Source organism: Cupressus sempervirens, chromosome 5 (genome assembly GCF_028749045.1).
Source record: "Cupressus sempervirens isolate cs-2001-9-10 chromosome 5, ASM2874904v1, whole genome shotgun sequence".
Taxonomy (NCBI): Eukaryota; Viridiplantae; Streptophyta; class Pinopsida; order Cupressales; family Cupressaceae; genus Cupressus; species Cupressus sempervirens.
The window spans coordinates 314038137-314063270 of NC_143122.1; the positions used below are offsets into that span (position 1 = coordinate 314038137).

The following is a 25134-nucleotide window of genomic DNA, read 5'->3' on the forward strand; positions in this document are numbered from 1 at the left end:
GCCATAATGCCATTTTTGAGATCAAGTTTTTACATCAAAAATCCATCCATCCACATCCAAATTCCAAGAATCCATTGAAGCTAGTTTGAGTACCTTGAGCATACATCCCAAATCCATATCCAAATCAGATACATCTATAAATCAAGAGAACAATCTCATTGAGAGAGCCCTTAATGGCTCACATTCTCATTTGAGGGCTTCTCTTTGTCTATCTTGAGGTTTATGTTAATTTAGTTAATGTTAATGCTTTTGTTTCATTAAGTTAAATGTTTACTTGCATACTAAATTAGTGTAAACAATATGTAGAAGCAACTTTGGGTATCTATTTTAGTAGTTTTTCTCACTTCTTTCCACTTGTATGCATGATGTTCATAGTTGTTAGGAACTAATTAAAATTTATTTATTTTCTTATAAAATAGGTTGCAAAAAACTTGGCAAGAATGGATACCGGTGGTAATGCTAGTCAAAGTTCAGTGGGGGGCCAAGGAGGGGAAGGGACTGATAATTTCAAAATTGATATCAGTTCTCCTTTGTGGAGACATACAACACGAATATCACAGGTTTCAAGAGGTGGCTCATACTATTGGAAGTGCAATTATTGTCAAAGTAACAAAAGAAAACCTTTCAATAGTTCATATTCCTGAGTGAAGCTTCATTTTATGGGCCTTGCTGGCAAAGGATTTGGAATGTGCAAAGGCAAAAATGGTACTGGGATGACTAGTGCAGAAATACTTTCATTTGTAAGAGAACAAGAAGCTGCTGATGCATTGATCAATAGATTTAAAAAAAGCTACTATCAAGGTCCATCCTCAAAGAGCAAGCTACAGACACCCACTGAACCAATTGCATCCTCCCAACACCCACTCTTGCAAGTACCCGTGCTAGGAGAGGATGAGGAAGAAGTGGGAATTTCAACCTACAAAAGAGGCCCATTGCACACTGCATTTAAAATGGAGGCAAGAGACCACGCTGATGAAGCTATTGCACGTTGCCTCTATGTGAATGGGCTTCCTTTCAACTTGGTGAGATCGCCATATTGGAAGGAAATGGTGGCAGCAATCAAAGAATCACCAGCTGACTACACAAGCCCAGGGTATGAAAAGGTGCGTACAACTCTATTGCAACAAGAGAAGGCACATATAGAGAAAGACCTTTAACCAATCAAAAAATCTTGGAAAACTTCGGGTGTAACTATTGTGTTAGATGGTTGGAAGGATACAAGAAACCGGCCACTGATTAATGTGATTGCAGTTTCCCCCAAAGGGGCAATGTTTTTGAAGGCTATTGATTGTGAGGGGCAAGTGAAGGATTCCAAATTTATTTCTATAACTCTCATCGAGGCCATCGAGATGGTGGATAGTGAGAATGTGGTATAGGTGGTCACAGACAATGCCAAAAATTGCAGGGGTGTGGGTGCTTTAGTTGAGAGTCGGTATGACAATATTTTTTGGACCCCATGCACTGTTCATTCCCTTAACTTGATCATGTAGAGGATTGGCACTGAAGTAGATTGGGTGAAGAAAATATATGAAGAGGGGGAGGACATACAGATGTTTGTGACCAACCACCACATGTCACAATCCATTTTTAGAATATACTCCAAATTGGAGTTGCTGAAGGTAAATTAATTTTTTTAAATTACTAAGTTTCATGGTTTTGTAATTTAGTGAAAAATTAAAATTTATAATTATATTGTCAATTGACATATTGTGAACTTGCATAGGTTGCTGAGACCCATTTTGCATCTCATACAATTGTTATGAGATGACTCCTCAAGGTAAAAGATGCATTGGGCCAAATGGTCATCAATAATCAATGGGGTGTATGGAAGATCTCAAATTCAGAAAGAGCACAAAGGATTAGAGATTTGATCTTGAATGAGAGTTGGTGGGCTCGTGTGGCATATGTATTGGATTTCACCAAGCCCATCATGACTATGCTCCATTTTGCTGATACAAATACACTTTGCTTGGGGGATGTGTATGATGGCATGGACACCATGGTTGAGAAGGTAAAACATTCTATACAAGCATATGAGAGTGACCCCACACAATGCGAAGCCTTATGCAAACAAGTGCAAGAAATTATCCACCATCACTGGAATAAGATGACTACCCCATTGCACCTCCTTGCATATGCCTTATCTCCTAGGTACTATACTAAGGAGGTAGTTGGTATGCCGGGTAGAGTTTCACCATTTGTGGATGAGGAGGTTGCTAAGGGGTGCCACAAAGCTCTTACAAGACTCTTCCCACTGGAAGAAATGCATGAAAAAGTGAGGGAAGAATTTGAGTTGTTTGCTTCGGGGTTAAGGCAGTCTCCATTTACACTAAAGGACCAAAATAGAATGGGAGCTATCACATGGTGGTACATGTATGGTCAACCTTTCAAGCATCTTCAACCTCTTGCAATCAAGGTCCTATCACAAGTAAGTTTTTTATTTTGTTTTGTAAATTTGTTTTAAACTTTTATGTTTACACTTGCATTCTAGAATTTAGTGTTTCACGCATTCTATAAAATTAATTTTCTTTTCATTTTTATGTTTTGTGACAACTATATAGGTTGCTACTTCTTCTACTGCTGAAAGGAATTGGAGTACATACTCCTTGATCCATTCAGTGAAGCGCAACCGGTTGGGCTCCAAGAAAGTTGAGGACTTGGTCTTTGTCCGCACCAACTTGTGTCTTTTGTCACGTAAGAATGATCATTACGAGGAAGGGGCAACAAAGCTTTGGGATGTAGCCCCTAAGTGTGCGAATTTGGATGCAACACTTCATGATCTTGTTACAGCTGGAGACGGTGATGATGATAGTGCGGCATGTGGTGCATCTAGTATAAGTGGAACCATGCTTGGTTCAAATGATCTTTCAGCAGTTGGAGATGACAATGAGAATGTGGATTTTCTTGCAAATCCCTATGATTCAAAGTCAAACTCTGATTGACTGAATCTTCAGACTTCAATCATTAACTATATTTTTAAATTTTATTTTGTTGGAATCTTGAACATGACCTATTTGAACTTATTGTTTAAGAGTCAAGACTAAACACTAATGTTGGACAAGCACATATTGATATTGATATATCATATGAATTTTGAAATATCTTGAATTTTGATAAAGGGTTAAATGTTAAGTATCATAGATTCATAATCATATTATCAAATGATCTGTTTTTGTATATTCCTTGCATTTCTTTGCATATATTAATATTATATGTATGTATGTATGTATGTATGTATGTATGTATGTATGTATGTATGTATATATATACGTTTCCTCCCGCATCCGCATCCCATATCCGCTTCCGGAATCCGCTTCAGAATCCATATCCGAATCGGTAACTTAGTATGTAACTATTATTCTACACTATTCCATCTGATCCACCCACCCTTGCACTCCATCAGCGTCAATTTGGTCCTCTATATATAGCATCTTCTTTATTGCAAACATCAACTAGGTCAGCCAGAGCAGAGGCCGAGCATAGGTCCTATCAAGTTAGCTATCAAACTTAGTTAATTCGTGGCACCCTATCTCAGAAGTGGAGGTGGATGCGTGGGGGCATGGAAACACATCAGGATGCCCAATGGATGCACATAGGAAGAAAATCCAGGACATGCGGATGCACTTTGGATGCTCATTTGAGCTACCAGAAAGCATCCGGATGCCTCCACGTCAAAAGCACCCAATCAACTCAATTTTTGACCAAAAAACAAATTAAAAGCACCTTAAAACATGTGCAATATATCATTTTTGCTCCTAATTTTGTATATTTCTAAGATTTGCATTTCTATCAAATGCAATACTATCAAATGATTTAATTTTGTATGTTTATGCCATTTCTTTGCATTGCATATGTATATGTATATGTGTATGTATGTTAAAATTTAAACCAGAATTTACAAGCTTAAAAATAAATAAAACACATAATTATCCTGGGAAAAACCCTCCTCACCAAGTGAAACAACCCATCCCACCAAAATATATTCCTTTATTGAGATCTTCAAACCAAAGTAACAAGAATCGGAATCAGCAAGGCCGAATTGAATCCCGAATTGGCCACAAATTGGCAAATTTAAAAAACCCTTGAAATTTAGAGATTTTATCAATTTAAAACTTATTGCATGCACCCTTTATTGAACATAATTTAAACACATTATAACGTCATCAAATAGAAGCTAACATACATAAACATGGAACATAAATGACAAATCCATCACATACGTAACTACGTCAGCTAATTTGTAATGGTTATTTATTTACAATTTTTTTCCTTTTCATGAGATTGTAGTTTGTAAAATAAAAGACAGTCATAAAGGGCCGTGCAAACTTGCGAAGTGATATGCCAGATTATTATATAGACAGCACAACTAGTACTATATATATATATTCTTTTTTAAAACTATAATAATAGACTATAACTTGCAAATATTGTTTTTTTAAACTATGATTATAGAGCAGCTGAAAAGGTGCCTCAAGATCCCTCATCATCTCTGACTGAAGTTGCTCTCCTGACTAAAAGAGATTTTTGATATAGTATTTTTGCCAAATTAGATAAATGATCCACTGAACGAGGATTCTAGGAAATATGTTATTAATCATGAAGGGAAGAGACCCACCTCTCTGATCCACATCTATTCCTATAACTAGAAGAGAATATAATAGATTTTATGCTACTAGTACGAATTAGATATTAAAATAGGCGTTTGTATGATAATTCCAATTAGCTAAATAGCATATAACAAACAATCCCTTGGACTTATATCTGAATCTGATTGGAATGCAATCAATCTGTTAACAAATATCCATCTCTAATCCAATACTTACAAACAACACAATTATGTGAATTTGTCAGTGGGCCTACAAAAGAAACCCAACAGTTTGGCCAATTTTCCATGATTTTACAAAGTTGATTTCGGTGGTTTTTTGCATGAATCAGCGATTAATGCGATGAAATTGCTGATCTGGTTCACTGGTTCAAAAAAAAATGGGAATCATGAATTGAATTGTCAAACCAGCAATTTCATGGCAATTCTCGTTCCTATGCTTCAAACACATTACAGAATTCTTGCATATCATTGATGTCTTCGATCAGACAGTCAATGTATGAGCCTTTAGATTCCAATTAATGTCTCACACAACTAGAACTCAAAACAATTATATAAACATCAACTCCTTACAGAAAAGTATTTTACTCTTATCAAAAATATTTCACCAAGAGAGAACTCTCAGAGCTAATATAGAAAACAGCACTCTCAGTGCAGAACAACAATACAGAACGAGGTTAATATCAGATACGGCACTTCACCAACTACGGAACAAAGAACGATAATTTAATCTTCATGCTCCGAACCACCTGATAAAGAATCCAATCAATAACTGCAATATATTTTTCAGAATGAAGACAGTAGGCACACATAAAAGTTTGCAAGCGAACAAGAGCTCCAGACATCTCATCCATTGGGAGTAATAATAATCTAAAATTGTCAACCCATCAGATGTCTGTTGATGTGGAAAATAAAATGCACAAAATGAATAAAATCTGCCAATCATAAAGGAGAGCCTTGCACTATGCCAAGAAAACTGAACCAGTCCAGAGCAAAGAGAAAAAACAGCTTCAACAAAATGCTTGAATAGGAAGAGCTGGTGACTGAATATAAAGAAGTATTAATAAACTTCCTTGACATGAAATGGTTCAATCACACTGACGTGAAAAGGTGAAGACAGGTAAGATAATAATAATACATGGAGGCCACATCCATCAGTAACCAGAGCAAATATAACATAATTTTATAAGTGAGACAAAAAAATTGAATTTCACATGAGGCTACCAATTTAGCTATATATATAGTATAAACACATCCAAAATCCAAAAAAAAAATCGCGCATCTGCCAACCCGATTCTCGCATCCACATCTGAATCAGTAACTTAACTATCAAATCATAATTGTGATGAAAGTGGTCCAATCTGGCAGATAGAGATGACCTAAATATATCATAACACAAGCTTCTATACTTCAGAAACAATTTGTACGCTATCACAAATGTTCCAAGGCTTGGCAACAAGGTAATGGGTAGGCAAGTAAGCACACTACTCCCTAAACTTCCAAGCTAAGTCACACTTCCCTAGGGCAAGATATCAAAGGACTTGTACGCTGAGACACACTGCCTCACAGAAAGATACAAAACTTGCAAAGGAGACTCACCATCTCTGAGTAAAGTACATGAGCATATAAAACAAGATGAGCTAGCTTTCAGCAAACTGCCTCCAGAAAATCTCCAAGCATGAACTTGTCCTTGAATTTCTGCCTCAAGAAACCAACTTCATAATACCATCACCACCCATTAATTTTGTCACAAAACCATATCTAATCCACACACTCTTGCTCATAATCAATATCAATTTAATACTCTATATATACCATCTTCTTCATTGCAAACATCAACTAGGTCGGCCAGAGCAGAGGACAAACATGGGTCCTAACAAGTCAGCCATCAAAACATAAATGTGGTGAAAGCAGTCCAATTCAAGAGATAGAGATGACCTAAATATATCATAACACAGCTTTCTATTCTTTAGAAAAAAATTCCATGCTATCACACATTTTCCAAGGTCAGCAACAAGGTAACCTATAGATACATCAAGCAAAACATCACTAGTTGGCACAAAACGCATCTTCCACAAGAATAATCTCAATGTGGATCCTCCAACGCCAAGGCAGGACCCAAAACCAATGCAACACAATCTTCAAGCCAGACTAAGACACCCGAAATTTATCACAAGCCAAAGAACAACTTATGCTGACTAGACCACAGCAGTTACCTTGAAACATACATTCTATATACAATGCACCAAAACACAGCCCATCTAGCAACAAGTGGAGTACACTAGGACTTTCCTTGAACGTCTAAAGGCATTCTTAAATCCTTCTTTCTTTTTCTCACTTCAAGATCATATTGACACAACACAACTAATAAAAATATTTCATTCTAGAGAGTCAATCATACATAGATCATCACTATCCCTACTTCCAGACAATACCAGCTTCTGAAAATTGAACTGAGACACAACACAAGCCGCAGCACCTAAAACATCAATGTGGAGAAATGCAGAGCATTTTCTAAACCAACTCTAACTATCAACCAACTGCAACACCAAGAAAGTGAAACAATAGTGGTGCAATGTACACAGATCATATACGATGTGCTAAAAAATGCAAGATCAAAATCTCCAACATGAAAGAATGCAAAGCATATAATTTGGGCTGTCGGCAATGTTTAGTCTTTTGCAAATTCTCACTATATCATTTTTTTACAGATCAGAAAGCTCTAAGCATCACCTGTATGCTAATTTCATCTCATCTCTAAGCATCTAATCTCCACTGTTGTTGTCGGTAAAATTACAAAATAGCGAATGGGTAGATTAGCATGTTGTCGGTGAAGTTATAAAATAGCCGACGGGGTTGAGTCACCCCTTTGGAATGGCATATGTACAACTTTGGATCATGGTTGTAATCATAGTTCAACTTCTCGTTCTTGGCCACTTCTCGGCAAGGCCAAAAAAAAAATTCTCGGCAAATATCAGAGAGAAATTGGCAACTTCTCAGGAAAATATCGGGAATTTAAAAAATGACCTTAATTTAATTAAAAATGCATTTTTTTCACAAAATTCAATAAGTAGATGCATGTATTGAGTCAGTAAATGAGTAAACAAATCAAACAAGCTGATCTAGATATATATATAAATGCAATAAGTAACAAAATCGCATCCTCATGTAGAATGCCGATGTAGTCACAGTCTACAGACTCTAAACTCTGAAACAAGCTACAAATAGTAAATACCGAATTGTCTTTGTCAAAGACTAAAAATATAAGCAAATACAAATGTCAAGTTCAATATGAAACTAGTTTACTTCTTCCTCTTCCCCATCCCAATAGCTCTAGTAAAAACTATGGGAGAGGGAGGGGGTCTAATAGCTCTAGCCGTAGCAGTCGTCTCTGATGGTGCTAGTGTTGGCCCTAGCAAGGACTCCTCATCATCCTCATCCTCACTATCACTGTGCTCACTGTCACTATCCTCATTCTCACTGCCCTCCTCCTGAATGTCGTCTAGTCCCACTACAAAACCACCCTCCTCCATAGCCTCCCTCTCCAACTCATATATCTCATCCTCAGTGAACAATGAAGGCTGCTCCTCTACTGTCCAATCGCCAAAAGGATCTATGTCATCCAAATCAAGTGGCTTAGTTGCTGCTGCCATTACCTTTCTTATGCGCAACTTGAGGTTATAATGCACAAAGACAAGGTCATTTAGGCATTTTTGTGCCAATTTGTTCCTCTTCTTTGTGTGAATAGATTCAAACAAGCTCTAATTACACTCACAACTAGATGAGCTGCAAGGCTAACATAAGATGCGAAGAGCAAGCTTTTGCAGATTAGGGACATTACCACCCCAATTTCGTCACCAAGCGTCTGCAAGATAAATATTAAAGAGTTAGAAAGCAAGATGAGGACAAGTTTATGTAGCTTATTTATCTACTTAACATGCATGTGAGAGACTCGAAATTCCAAATATTGTACTTGGTGTCTGAGTTTGTCTGCCTCTCTTTGCCAAGGTTGAGGAAAATAGTTTGCCCATTGCATTTTGATACACTTCCATCTCGGCCACAATGAGGTCTCTCACTGCAATGTCAGGTACCATCCTCTGCATACATTTACTAAAGCCCTCCATGACCTCTCCATTGAGATCCGCATATGATGGAGAGAAGCAGTAACAAGGGTTGAGGAAATACTCTACTGCATGAATGGGTTGGTGGAGCTGATTGCTCCACCTCCTATCAATAATATCCCATAAGGGCTGAAATTTTAGGCTCTCTCCCTTGTACTTATTTCTTACAGCCTCTTTCGCCCTATCCATGGCCTCATAAAGGGACCCCATTGGGGTTTGTTCCCCATCTACCAAGCGGAGAACTCTAACCAAGGGCTTCACCACCTACAATTGAAAAGTAGAAAACAATTATTAATCAAAGAGTAGGGTTATAAAATAATAATGAAAGACTTGATTAATAAGTACAAAAAAAAATCAAATTTTGAAGTTTCCAATTCGCATCCACAATTCCTGAAGCTCGCTCAAAAAATTGGATGTCAAACACAATGCGTGCAACACTCTGCCCATCGACCTTCTTTGAATAACTTGACTGTAGCCATTTTGGACACACAAACATCTGCCTCAAAGGATTCATATGTTTAAGAAAACTTTGCAACGTTAAAAAAATCGTTGCAAATCTTGTGACCACGAGTCTAACCAACTCCTCATCTTTGGTGTAGTCTCTCATCAAGCAAAGGACCCAAGGGTGATTGTAGATATATTTTGTTATCGTCCTTGCTTCCTCTACAACCAGTTTCACCCAATCTAATTTCCCTATATCCTCCAAAAGAAGGTCAATAACATGCGCTGCACAAGGAGACCGAAAGAGTGTGTTATGCTTTTCTTGTAAGATCCTACCCACTGCCACATATGCCGCTGCATTGTCGGTTATGATTTGCACCACATTTTCAGCCCCAATGTTACATCCCAATTTTTGCCCTAAAAAATTTTTGAGCTAAATATAGCTGTTGCAACCAAAATAATTTTTCTTATTCAAGTGAAATTAGTTCATAATAGTTGTCGTTATTTCATGGTAGTTATAGTTGTTGCTTATTTATTCATGTTCATGTGAAATTGAAGCAGTTATATTTTAGCCATATGGAAATGAAGTCAGTTAAATCTAGCCATTGTGTTCATGTGAAATGAAGTCAGTTAAATATGGCCGTTATACATTTATGATGAATAAGTTAGTATTTATAATGAAATTTCCTAACGATTTTATCTAACAAATTATGAATCATGAATTGATGTTTTGGCGAGAATGTTGATTTAAAGGTTGTAGGATGAAGACTGGAGAGAGAGGGGAAGCATTACGAAACGAGGTCATTGGAATGGGATGATCATATGATTTAGTCATCATGAAAGACAAGTTTGACCTAAAAATCAACATGGCAAGTTTATTAGGGCTTGACAATAAGTTTCTTAGTGGAAGTCGCATGAGCTAAATTAGAAATTTAAAAAAAACAACATAATTATTAAATAAACAAAGTTCTTACCTTTATTGAATTTATCAAATAATAATATCACTTAATATTATTTTACTCTCTCAATTAAGATCATAAATAAATAAATACAAAGTGGCATCATTACATTATAATTATTAATCCAATAATGCCACCTTGCAAATACGTATTTATAAACTTAATGAAGATGATAAAATAATATTATTAATTGGACCCTTCATCTTCCTCTTCATTTCATTTTCTTTTTCCCTCTTTTCTTTCGTTCTTTTAAATTGAATTGATATAGAAGTCAAAATGTAATCTTGTAACGACAGGAAGCCGTAAGGACAAGTTTAACTTAATAAATATGTTGGTCTTGTCGTATATCGGATATACTAATATCTGTTCTTTCCACTCATTTTGCATAACTTCTCTTAAATCACCTTGCTAGGAACAGCGCTCATAGCACCTGAATCTTTACATCTTTGCTTTTCCATTTTCAATCGTTTCTATGGAGGTCTGAAGGAGGCATTCAAGCCCACGACTTAGTAAATTTCGACTGCAGAGCCATGAGCCAAGTAAGGAGGCGTTTTTAAATTTTCATCCATATTTCATTTCATAGATTCTTGTTTTTCTGAGTTGGCTTGATCCTATTCTCCAGTTCTTCCACACAATATTAATCTTACTGCCTTCCTCATGTTTTGAATATTTGTAAATGCCTTTAAATCTATGTTCTTGTCTTCATAAAAACGTTTGTGAAAGAAAAATGACTATGAAAGTAATATAGTTTTTAATATTTTTCTTTATATTTCTCAAAAGTAACCGATTGCACCACTATGATTTTCTCTTGAATATAAGATTATCCCTTCATAATACCGTACCTGATAAACTCTGCAGATTTTCTTGAAATGTTTTGATAAATATGTTAAACAGTAAGGAACAATGTTCAAATTCTGAGTAACAAGGAAATTCACAGGCTGTAGAGTCAGAATCTTGTGAATAGGTATATGTTATACTAGTAAAAGTTAATGGTTCAGGCACCAAAGAGACACCGGCCCGATGGCCTGTTAATGGTGAGGAGGTGTAAATGAACCTATTAAAAGTAAACAAGAAAGAAAATCAGTAAACATTATTATATAAATTTAATTTAATGAAATTAGCTCATGCAAAATCCACTTTCGAAATTAGTTGTCAAGCTGAGTGATGGAGATCGGGTTATAAACCCACATTCTGAAATCCTTGGCCAAAGTGGTATTAGGCAAACTTGCCACAACAAATTGATCGCGTTGTTGTCCTGATGCTTCAGTTATTCTTCCGAATAGCTATTGGGACCTCAACCCACCTGATTACTCCGATGGCTGGATCAATGAACGTCTTGTGCCTGACCTTGGGATAGAGAGGGTCGTTCTATTAATTTAGAACCTATGGGGATAAGTAAAAAGGTCCGCAGTTGGGAGGTTAAGCCTATGATAATGCTTCTCCTCTCACCAAGTTAGAGCTTGGACAACCAATTCAGGAAGTCTCTCCACTAGATCAGTATGTCCTTTCTTTCCAAGTTAGTATTTTGCTTCCAGTTGAAAGTTTCTTTTACGAAATAATTAGATGTTATCTTAAAAACTAGTTAGTTGTTCCTGAGCATATTAATTGCATTTTCATTTCAAAAATTAGTTTAGATTTAATTTCAGTAGATTATATCAATTAATAGTTATTGTTAAACTTGTTCGAATAGAAAAGCAATGTAGATTTTAATTTCAGTTTTAAAACTGTTTGTTTTTTTAAATTCTCTGTCATGCGAATATGGAATGTAAATCAGTTAGTTTAATGATGAAATTAGTTAGTAGAAAATCCTGTTGTTACACCCAACCTCTATCACAATATCTCTAGCATTCGAGCCAAAGTCTCAGCTATCTTTATCTTGTTCGAGGCATCCAAGGATTTAAGAAAGATCACTTGATCCTAGCAAAAAACTAAAAAGTTGATGATCGTACGGTTTCTTCCATCCATCCATCCATCTAAAAATATGGTGCAGCCATACTGTTTCCATTCTAAACTTCTCTCTTCAACCACTTTTTTGCCCCTACAAACAGCACCTTTCAACAATCTACAAGCACAACATAAAAAATGATATTCACTTTAAGTACACAAGTTTGATTAAGAAAAATTACTTTCAACAAAAACAAGTAAATTGTAAAATTGTAAAAGTATTAAAGTTTGAAACAAGTGAATTACCTCCCACTCAAGGCTACAGGAGTAGGTGGTTTGTAGCCCTTTCCTGCTACTGTACAACCAGTCACAAAATTCAGAAAATATGGACTTGCTGCAACATTGAAGGAGAGCTTGTTAAAAAACCAAAAATCAGCACATTGAATGTCAAGTTGCGCATGCACACCACGGTTCCATCCAATACCCTTCGATGATGGTTGTGCTCCAAGTGTGTTTCTATACACAAAATAACCATCAATAGAAGAGCTTTGCGGTCTACTAGACCCAGCAAAAGTGGAAGCTGAGCCCGAGGACCCGCCACGAGTAGGTGTGTTCCATACGCGGATCCTTGGGCCACAAAAAGAACCCACTATCCCCTCAATTGCTTCTTCTTCTTCATCAAGGGTGGCTAGGATACCTAGTCACATGACACAACCCACATCATCTCATTATGAATCATGATAAATTGATAATTGTCTTAGCACAAAATGATTGTTAAAACTTAAAAGGAAACATACCTTGCGATTCATAAATGGCTGCCCTCATGGCCAATTTTGCCCTTTCCCTTTTCAACTTCTTCTCTTCTTGGGCACTAAGCAAAGCAATCATCTCCCTTTTTATTTTCTCTGTAGTCGCATCACAAATCCTTGTGTCACGCTTCTCTATACCAGCAAGGTGGTACTTCAAATGACATATGCCTCCACGGATTTGTCTTTCACATTTTATGCATATGACACTATTATACTCTGTTCCTTCAAAGGCATATTTCCATGCAAAGTCTCTAGCTCCTTTAGGGTGTGTGCCTATGAATCCAAATGGACATGCTACGGGACCACTAGAAGATGCTGCTGCCCCAGATGTAGAGGAAGCCATATTTGCTGGAAAATGTATTAGCCTTAAAGTTTTGAAATTATTGAGAAAAACTTGATTGTTTTTGGGAAAATTGCAAAAAGATGGTGTTAGGTCTTTGCCTCTTTGTCATGACTCATTCACTCTAAAACTGTAAAATGTATTAGAGAACATTACAAATGCAAGATATGCAAGTATGATGCAAGTATGATGCAAGATATGCAAATATGGGAAGACAAAAAAAAGTTTAACTCAAAAGGAAAAAAATTTGAGAAACTTACTTGTGGATCCGGATTTGCTTGGAAAGAGCTTCGAATCCGCTCCTAATCCGCTGAAAATCGCTGTCAAACACCTAAGTGTTGCTCCAAAACCCTTCTCCTCCCCACCCAAGATGCCAAACACAGCAAACAAAATGAAATGACGTTTTTTCCAAACATGGGTATAAACTGGTGCCGCCCGTGAGAAGTTTTCAAAATATCACGAGAAGTTGGCGATTTATCACCAATATATCACAATTTTCTCGCTGCGAGAAGTTTGATTTCTCGACGTCCAAACTTGACAATAAAAATATGTTATTTCTCACCGCCCAGAATTTCTCGCGATAAGTTTGCGAGAATTTAAACTATGGTTGTAATCATCATTGGAAGCACTATGTAATCTCTTTGGCATGTATGTGAATAATAAAAAGAGTACTATTGTGTTACATGTTCTTGTCCATTGTCTGTATGCATTAAACTATTTACCCCATACGATAAACATTTGGCGCCGTTGCCAGCTCCTGCCGAAGCACTACCGATAGTAGAAACCGTAGCACCTACCGAAGCACAACCAGCAGTAGAAACCGTGGCACCTACAGCAGAGAGTGTAAGGGAGGAGAGAGAGGAGACTACCATGGAGGTACCCAAACTACCACTACCAGAGATACCAAAGAGCCAGAATACGCCTAGTGTGCACTTGGATGTAGTGGGTTCGAATGCAGTAGTTACAGTGGATGCAGCCCTCTTAGCATCACCTGAGCATGATAGGGAGAGTAGAACTCAGAGGTTGAGTACTTACTTGAGTACGCGTTTCCATCATACTCCAGTACCTTGGATGGCCTACATGCAGACACTTATGCAGGACGAAATTCCGGAGGAGAACACTCAGCAAGCACAGGTAGCGGAACCAGTACATGATGGGGGACCATTACATAGCGCTATTAAGCATATGGCGGAAGTAGTAGAAAAGGCTGTGGGGTACAACAGGAACACTTAGTGGTGTCAGAAGTAGTGGAAACATTCCTTGCTAACATAGCCACTCTAGCAACTCGGGCTTGACAAGTGGTGGCATCTACGGAGGCGCAAGCTTTAGACTTAGTGGTGAAGGAGTTGGAGGGAGTGGTATCTTTTATGCGATCAGGATGCCCAGCTACCTTTACAGTTTGCTTTAAGGATAGAGGTTGGCCAAGCATGGAAACTGCAAAAATGCATCAAGATTGGGCTGCCACGAGGAGTCCGGGCTTGGGGAGCCGGATAGAGACATTGACTCAGGAGATTAAGAAGATATACAAGGAGGCATATTACACCCTTCGGAGGAGCCAGGCAGATCAGGCAGCAGTTGAGAGGGCTCGAGAGGAGTCAATTGCCAGGTTAGCCGTGGAGAGGGCAGCCTTGCTAGAAAAACAGAGTTAGTTACAACAATTGGCAACAAAGAAAGAGAAGCTAGCAGATGAGAAAGAAAAGGAATTGGGAGAGATTGTTGGGATGATGCAGTCAACTCTGGAGCTTCAGATGGAAGTGGAAGCTGAATTGAAAGTTCGAAAGGAGCAAGTCTACAAGCTACAGGCTGAGCTGAGTGAACTGAGAGCATGGACACCTACCATGCCAGGGACCCATCCCCCTGCCTAGTATCTATGTATTGATGTAATTAGTTGTGCAATTTTCATTTTTTGAGTTTTGTAATTGTCGTCCGGAGACGACTTTTTTTTGGGGAGGATGATGTCGGTAAAATTACAAAATAACCGACAGGTAGATTAGCATGTTGTCGGTGAAGTTATAAAATAGCCGACAGGGTTGAGTCACCCCTTCGGAATGGTATATGTACAGATTTGGATCATAGTTGTAATCATCATTGGAAGCACTATGTAATCTCTTCGGCATGTATGCGAATAATAAAAGGAGTATTGTTGTGTTACATGTTCTTGTCTATTGTCTGTATGTATTAAACTATTTACCCCATACGGTAAACAACTGTCACATCCGACAATGAGAGAGAAAAGCAATGTTCTTTATATCATGTAGTGTTCTCTCCTTCCATGTCTACTACTCCTCTCCTGCAATGTTCGTGATGTTCCCTCCTTCCATATCATGCAATAAACTCCCCTTCCATATTTGCTACTCATTTCATCTTTGCAACTCCTTTCATGAAATGTTCTCTCCTTCCATAATATTAACCATCCCCCTATCAACTACACTCAACTATCTTCATCATTAATGACCACAACATATATTATCAAATATTAATTTGACATCAATGACTACACATACATCAAATATGGTGGGACAGCAGTCATACAAAACTCGAATAACTAATTTATTTTTTTACTTTTCTCATTTTATAACTCAAATTATAATTTCATTTTGAAATATTAATTAATCGTTTATTAAGGCTAGACATCATATTCTTCCTTGTGTTGAGGATTGCATTTGCTATGTGAATGAAATAATTAGTGATGTCTTCTTCTTCACTATACTGGATTGTTACCTCTTCTTCTTCGCTATACTTGATCATGACCTGGCAAGGAGGAGGAGCATGCAATCAAGAATAGCATGGCATGCACCACTTAGAAATTGTCTCTCCATCCAATCCCATCACGGACCATCCTCTTTCATAGACTTAGACTGAGATTTGCAAAGAAGCTTCTCCAGATTCCCAACACGCAAACTAGATACAATTCTTGCATTATGACTATGTCTTCTGGTAGTAGCATTTAATACATTCCAATCAAATCTTCTTCTGACTGTTGCCATTGCCATTCTCATTCAATGCTTTATCTGTCCATCTCCCTCTCTCTCTATTTCTTTCAACAAGATAAGCCCCCCAGCATTCGACGAATCCACAATTCAATGGCACCTTGTAATGTGCTCTTTGCATGTTATATCTGATTTTTGCCCAAAAATAACAAGTCCAATAATACAATTTCTTTACAGGAGTGTCGTTTCACTAAATTACATAATAGCAATTGAACTCAGGGAAATAACCAATAACATCAAATAAATAATCATTATGATTCCATGCATTTGGATCCTTACTATAGCTTTTTCCAACAGCCAGGCATATTAGGGATATGAGGGGAAAGCATGATAGGGTGTTGGGAGACAATTCTCCACAACTAAGCCCAATAGCACTTGCCACTAAACATCCATCCAAGACAATTCAACCCCTTAGTCCAGAAGCAAATCAATGAGGTTGCTACTTAATTGAGGGAACCTGTACTACTGCATATCCCTACCATGTTTCCTTACTAATCCCATATTTGATTGCTTGTAGAAAAATAAATTGATTAATTACTAAATCTAAGATTCTTGATGACTTGGCAATCAAACACTCAAATAATCTTAATATATGCTTCTTGCAAAACTTGCTAATAATATACATGTAAATGTATATTGCTGGTTACCTTTCAGACTTTCTGAAATATCCCAAATGGATATTTGCTCTGCTGCTGCTATAGTATTTAATTATATAAATTATATTTTCTTGTAGATTTTTCTTTGATCTTATAGAGCTAAACAAAAGTTGCAGAAAAATGTTGTTTCTTTTTGCATTTTTTAGAATATTGGTATTAAAATGAATAAATAACAGTAGCTGATAAAAATAGAAGTGATAGAAATCATATACAGCAATACATACTAATCTAGAAATGATTATAAAACCGTATCAGCAGAATTTGATTTATTCTAGAATAGTACCAATACAAATGTACTTCAAACAAGGTTGACGCCAGCTGAAGATGGGAACTAGCTACAACCAAACAAGTTCAAATGATAAAACCCAAGCTGCTGCAATAAAATAACTCCAGCCTACTGCAAATAAACACTACAGAATTCCTCATGTGAGCTGCTATAAAGAAACGTTAGGCTGAACCACAAAGTGGCCGCCCTCCCTAAAAATTCACTGCCTAGAAAGTGTGACTGCAATACTAGAAATTGATCCCCTACCTTGATCAAACTATATGTATAAGAACCTTCGAATCTGATCTTGTTGAGGGCTACGTCCCAACAAATCTGCTCTCAGCAGTAGGGTTTGCGTCCTAGGTGAGGAATGCTCTTCCAGAGCAATGGCGTCCAAAATAGGTTGACAAAGTGATAAAAGATACTCATCTTTAGGTTGCCTTCTCCTTATATCCCCTCGCCAAGGCAATTCAATCCCTAAAAGAACCCTAAAGTGGATTTCATTTGAACTTTATAATATCACATTATTTTCCCAATAAAGGTGTCCAAATAGAAGGTAATCATTACTTTATTAATGACAAATAGCTACACGCATCAAATAAGTCCTAACAAGTGATAATCAAATACTAGAGACTGAGCTCTTTCCAACGAGCTATCACACATAGGCAAATCGATCCAAATGGAGCCAAAAAACTCCTTACTCCAAAATGGCTAAACACTTAGCCCTATTTAAAGTATTAAAATGCTAACTTAGGAGAATATTTAATATATTAAAATATTTCTCAAGTAGCCAAGGAACAACCCAAACACCTCTAAAACATAAAACTGAGCTTGTCACCTACCTATGACTGATGCCAGACAACCTCGGCCAACTGGCAATCACACCCTTAAATCTAGGGATACTCCTAAAAAATAGGGAACACACGCAAATCTCCTGAAATTGAGACCAGGGGGTGATCTCATAGAACCTCAACTCTAGAAACGTCACCACCTCCTAAAAGGTAGGAATATCCTCCTACAATCAAGGAACTACCTCCTAAAATCAAGGAACTACTCTCAACTGATCTACTACTGCCTGTAATACCAAATCCGAATGCTAAAAACCCTGACTGAGTCTCTAATCACCACTTCCGACATACAAGACTCCATAATAGGCTAACTCTCATGTCACTACTAGACAGAGCTAAAGAGGCGACATGACAAATCCTCCCCTCTCGGAGATGCTTGCCCACAAGCCACTGCAAAGCTAGATGCTGTAAAATAGTCTCGCCCTCCCAAGTGTTGTCCTCTATAGGGAGACCTCTCCAGTGAATCAGACTCTCAAATCACCCTACTTCTCAGCTAGGGTTCCCTCTCTTCCAAGATCTAGAGATGGTATAATATGTTGTCCCAGTGCCTTTTTTAGACACGTCACATGGAACACATTATGAATCCTACTGCTAGATGGTAACTCAATCTCATACGCAACCTCTCCAATACGCCTGATAATCATGTATGGTCCATAAAAACAAGGTTTGAGCTTCTCAGCTCCATCCCTTTTAAGAGTGCTCTGTCGATAAGGCTGCAATTGTAGGTACACCATATCCCCCACCTCAAATATCCTCTCAATCCTATGTCGATCAACATAGACCTTCTGTTGATTCTGTGCCTGCTGAATATTCTCTATAAGAAATCTTATGAGTTCTCCTGTACCCAATCTTGTGCCAAAGAAACCCTGTTGTCACCAATCACCAGATCAACAAAAGATAGAGCATCATAACCATAGAGGGCTCTAAATAGAGTCATAGCAATTGACATATGATTAATAGTATTGTAACAATACTCGCCCAAGTGCAACCAACGCACCCATGTCCTCTATTCTGCTACTCTGATATAAACATCAAGATCTTCAAAGTGTAGCATCTCACCATGAATCCACTGGAGGAATGTATTATACATGTCGATTCCTGGATTCCAAACCAATTTCAAAAAAAATGCAACATATTCATATTGCACCTATCTAAATACATGTGCAAACCCATATTGCCAATGCCTCTCTGTGAGGTCCCTACTAACAATCCTTGAACCTAATGCAATCCGGGGAAACTGACAAAATAACATGCTCAACCACAGCATGCGACCCTCCACATCTCTCAAACATACAACCAGCTGTTCCATTCTAACAAAAATGCCCCAACACTCCAAACCATGAAGCAATATATGGAAGTCTGTGTAAAGTGATGTATCTCGCGAATCAATACCTGGATCCCATAACAAAACACATGTCGTACCGTGTGTGATGTAGAAGAATTTCATATTATCACCATCACTATCAAGTAACCCTCTATGTATGCAGGACATAATAATTACGGGTGAGTAATATCTTGCATGCTCAAAAACTATCAACAATGGCCACCCTAACACTGATCAGCAACACAAGTGATATCAAACATACCATCAAACCAATTCCAATCAACAACACTCCCCACTCCATTGCTAACCTATAGGGGCACCACCCAACACTCCCATACTGTTGAAAACCTAATGTAGACAGTGAAAAACTCGGATGAGTCATAAGATCCCCACTAGGATAGTCAATTATTCTCAATGGATTGAAGAGTACAAAGTCACCAATCAGCAAGGTTATTTCTGACCCGTCAAGGAAACCGTGAGGCCATCTCTTAACAGAAGTATATGTGTCATCCATGCCCATAAGGGACAACCCTTGAGTGGTCGACTATCAAGTGTATGCTCAACTTCACAATCATACTCCAAGATTGAGCTCCTCGTATCATTTGTGTCATCAAGATCAAGAGCCTCCTCATCATCCAATTCAAAGAGTGGGTTATCTAAAATCAAATCAGCACTCATCTCGGAAAAGGGGTTATCAGCAATGACTAAATGTATGCCATCAACTTCTTCAAGACTATAGGCAGCAAACTCATGAGAATGGGAAGTAAAATTGTTGCTATTCAAACTCAAAATTTTGGAATCCTCCTCTATACCTTCTTTGGAATCATCTTGTATATCCTCAATATTAATGGAACTACTACTATCACTGGATAATGTATCATCAAGTGGTTCCTCTTCCTCATTCACCTCATGAATATGTTGTCTATCTGAACGGGTTGTTGCAAGAGGCAAGGTTTTTTATTGAGTTGAAGTAGAATGTAGTAGACTCAACTCCACACAATGTTCCTCCCACTGATTTTCTGATTTTGTAGGTAAAGCATGGATTAAACTCAACTCCCTACTTAGTTTTTCAATCTGATTTTCTGCCATAAGGAGAGCTACTTGAGAATTTCCCAAAGTTTCTCTAACCTTTAAAAGTTCTGAAATAAGTTGATCAATCTCCTCTTCTTTCCCCCTCAAAGCAATAGAGTAAATAACACCAAGGTTAAGAAGATGATCTCTATGTAAAAGGAGGTTTAAGTAATTACTCTTCATTGCCTCCATGGCTGTCTTAAGCACATGCAAATCAAAGATTGATGAAGCCTCTTCTTTACATTTATGGCTTCCCTCAAGTTGGACCTTCCAAATGTAGCTCTCTACTAACTTGTGGGAATTGTCAAAATGTGACAAGGCTGCAATGACCTTTTCTTCACCAACCTTCAGTTGGCTCTCCAAAATAAGCTTATGGACATGTGTAAATCCATAAGCAAAGGATGTGGACTACCATTGAAGAGCAGGGCTCTCTTCAATATCCTCTTTTGATACCCCCTCAAGATCTTCATCTGGTAATTCCTCTTGCTGGTTATTGCTGGTCCATGTTTCCTTTGTTAACTTATCTTCTCTCCCAATACTTTCTTTTCTATCCTTTGATTCTTCTTTCCTTCTTTGCTGCTGATATGAACTTTTGGATACCAAATCATCCTCGGCATCTGGTATACCCATAAATTATGTGAATGCAAGCATGTCTTGTATCTCCTTAGGAAGAGAACGATACTGATGGTAGCTGCTCATTATTGCATCATTAAAAGCCTCAGCAAAAGGCCTCTTACTTGTACCTGTTGGCAGAAATGAAACCTTAGAGCACCCATTTCTCATTCTAGCCATGTATTGACTTGTAACTAACCCAATAGGCTAGCAGGAACTAGGCTCTGATACCACTGGAATATCCCAAATGGATATTTGCTCTGCTGCTGTTATAATGTTTAATTATATAAATTATATTTTCTTATAGATTTTTCTTTGATCTTATAAAGCTAAACAGAAGTTGTAGAAGAATGTTGTTTCTTTTTGTATTTTTCAGTATATAGGTATTACAATGAATAAATAAAGTAACTGATAAAAATAGGAGTGATAGAAATCATATGCAGCAATACATACTAATCTGGAAATGATTCTAAAACCGTACCAGCAGAGTCTGATTTATTTTAGAATAGTACCAATACAAATGTACTTCAAACAAAGTTGACACCAGCTGAATATGGGAGCCAGCTACAGCCAAACAAGTTCAAATGATAAAACCCAAGCTGCTGCAATAAAACAACTCCAGTTTGCTGCAAATAAACACTTCAGAATTCCTTAAGTGAGCTGCTATAAAGAAACGTCAGGCTGAACCAAAGTGGTCGCCTTCCCTAGAAATCCACTGCCTGCAAAGTGTGATTGCAACACTAGAAATCAATTCTCTGCCTTGATCAAAATGTATGCATAAGAACCTTCGAATTTGATCTTGCTGAGGGCTACATCCCAACAAATCTGCTCTCAGCACTAGGGCTTGCATCCTAGGTGAGGAATGCTCTTCTAGAGCAATGGCGTCCAAAATAGGTTGACAAAATGATAAAAGGTACTCATCTTTAGGTTGCCTTCTCCATATATCCCCTCTCCAAGGAAATTCAAACCCTAAAAGAACCCTAAAGTGGATTTCATTTTAACTTTATAATATAACATTATTTTTCCAATAAAGGCATCCAAATAGAAGGAAATCATTACTTTATTAATGACAAATAGCTCCAAGCATCAAATAAGTCCCAGCAAGTGATAATCAAATACTAGAGACTGAGCTCTTTCCAATGAGCTATCACACATAGGCAAATCGATCCAAATGGAGACAAAAAACTCCTTATTACTCCAAAATGGCTAAACACTTAGCCTTATTTAAATTATTAAAATGTTAACTTAGGATAATATTTAAATATATTAAAATATTTTCCAAGTAGCCAAGGAACAACCCAAATACCTCCAAAACATGAAATTGAGTTTGTCACCTACCTATGACTGATGTCGGACAACCTAGGCTAACTGGCAGTCACACCCTCAAATCTAGGGATACTCCTTAAAAATAGGGAACACACCCAAATCTCTTGAAATTGAGACCAGGGGGTGATCTCATAGAACCTTAGCTCTGGAAAAGTCACCACCACCACCTAAAAGGTAAGAATCTCCTCCTACAACCAAGGAGCTGCCTCCTAAAATCAAGGAACTGCTCTCAACTGATCTACTATTGCCTGTAATACCAAATTCGGATGCTGAAAACCCTAACTGAGTCCCTGATCACCACTACCAGCCTACAAGACTCGATAATAGGCTAACTCTCATGTCACTACTTAAGTGGGGACATGACACTTCCCCTATTCTACGGACTATACAGAGCTAAAGTGGGGACGTGACACTTTCCCTATTCTACGGACTATCCTCTTGACTGATAGTTTATTAATGGTCTGAATCGCTAATCTATTCTTATTCCCATTTGATGACTTGCATATTAGTTTATGATTCCGTTTGATTCCTTGATTGCGTGATTCACTCATTCCTTGATGTTTTATGGTTCCTTTCCTTTTTATAGTCTTCATTAAGGAGATGTGATAAACTTTTACTTTGAAAGGATAAACGGAAATCTGTTCATGCTTGCTGCCCTTCCCTTCTAGTCGTACTTGTTCAAGATGTCCGCTTGCTTCGTAACCAATAAGTTATAACCCTCACCTAAAATAAATGATTATTAAGAGCATTCACTCCAAGTCAATAGCTGATTAGAAGGATTTATTATCCTTGCCCGTTTGTAGATACATTCCTGAATATTTATTATCGGTATAGGCAATTCATTGTTATTATTTTTTATTTATCATAACATCTTGTAATTGCTGGGATATAATTTTAATCAAAGCTGCAATCTGGCAGCTTCTTTGGCAACACATGATACTTTGAAATCAAAGTTACCTATTGGAAACTCGTCTTTGAAATATAATATACCAAAATTTATTCCCTTTTGTAAATCGCTAACCTTAAGCTTTCTGTTATCCAAGATAATGGCAGTGGTCTACAAGTACTAATGCTATGATTTCTCTAACATGGCAGGGACATGACATGTCTTATAGAGGCCAGTGACCAAAAAAGATTTTTCTCACTTGATGCATATAATTTTGATTTAATTCCAACAAGGAGCCATTTATTACAATATTAGATGTTTCTATTTACTCTCTCTTTTCTAATGGTCACTCTTTTTGTAATGTTTTCATTAACTCCTTATGTTTGTTATGGAAACTTTCTTTTTCACTCTACAAGAATGTTTCTATTTCCTCCCTCTTTTTGTTCATCATAGAAACATTCTCTTGTATCTTGTATATTATTATAGATCATTCATGATATTTGTTTAATAACACATTCATTATTTTACCATAATATGGTATTAGAGTAAATTCATGGCCTCTTCGAAAAAATTAATTTCTTTTTTGAAATATTAGTTTAAAACTTTTGAAATATTTGCCCGAGTGTGTTCAAAATTTGCATTTTTTTTTCCTCCAAACTCGACTAGGAATTCAGCGTTCAATTTATTTTTGCAATTTCATGGCCTTCTTTTTGGTCATTTTCAAGCTGACTTTTTCTACACATCTTCTGCAGAGGGCGGCCTCTAGGGTGTTTTAACCCTCTGCCTCTGATTATTGACCAGCACTTTCATTTTCCATCATTATTTCACAGCTAAATCTGCCATTTTTATTTTTAAATGGCTAAGGTTTCTTTCAAAACTCTCTTTTTCTGTGCTGGACTTAAAAACTTTCTGCAGATTCTTGGTAGGTTTTTGCAGATCTTAATTGGGTCTGTCTATATTTTTCCTTAGTGCATCATTTTTCGTGCCTTGAATTTCGAGCCAAAAGATTCAAAATCTAATTTCAGATTCTTTGTGGACTTTTCAAACTCTCTTCTAGGTGTCTCTTCAATTTTTTGGGGTCTTCCATCAATCTGCCTTTAAGTTTGTGTCATCTCAATTTTTTCACGCTTTTTCATTGAAAAATGTGCAATGACATCTCTCACCAGTCTTATGCTAGAAGGCAGTCAACGATTCAACAGAAAGAACTACAACACCTAGAAGCAGAGAATGATGACAATCTTCAAGTACCGTCGCCTCGAGGCGTTTGCTCTGGGTACCAAGACTTGTCCTACCACAGCCAATGCTACCACAGTTCAACATTGCAAAACATGCAAACCTCTCACATAAACCCAAGGCTGCCTTTTACATTTTTTGAGGACATGCAAATTCCTGTTATTTGAAGATAGATTGACCATTAAAGAAGGGTATTACAATATTAGATAGTTTCTATTTACTCCCTCTTCCATCTTTTTCTAATGGTCACTCTTTTTGTAATGCTTCCATTAACTCCTTTTGTTTGTTACGAAAACTTTATCTTTCACTCTACAAGAATGTTTCTATTTCCTCTCTCTTGTTCTTTATACAAACATTCTCTTGTATCTTATTATATAGATCATTCATGATCTTTGTTTAATAACACATTCATTATTTTACCATAATAACATTACATTTCAGATCAAAGCTTTTATGCTGCCAGGGTCTCTGCAAAATTTATTAATTTGTTTCTTCTTTCCAAAAATTTGCCTGAAGGCAAAAGAAAATAGGAAATTTCAAAATTATTATTATGTGTATATGCTCTGAATTGCTGTACCTTTGCCGTTATTGAGAAGAAATTTTTCGTCTTATCAAGATCTATGCATTATATTTTCTTCTACAACACAAAATAGTTGCAAAAAATTATTAGAGGAAAATCATTGTCCTCGAATGTATCTGAAACGTAGATGCAAACTTCTGGATAAAAGCTGTATGCTTATTTTTCGGTCAACTTCCCCCATGAAGG

The 25134-nt window shown here is 37.2% G+C and overlaps 1 protein-coding gene across 3 annotated transcripts in view; it reads right to left on the reverse strand.

The window, feature by feature from the left end:
* EMB1030 (Alanyl-tRNA synthetase, class IIc) overlaps positions 1-25134 on the reverse strand; it is a 154771-nt gene that overhangs the window by 128483 nt on the left and 1154 nt on the right. The window lies entirely within an intron of this gene.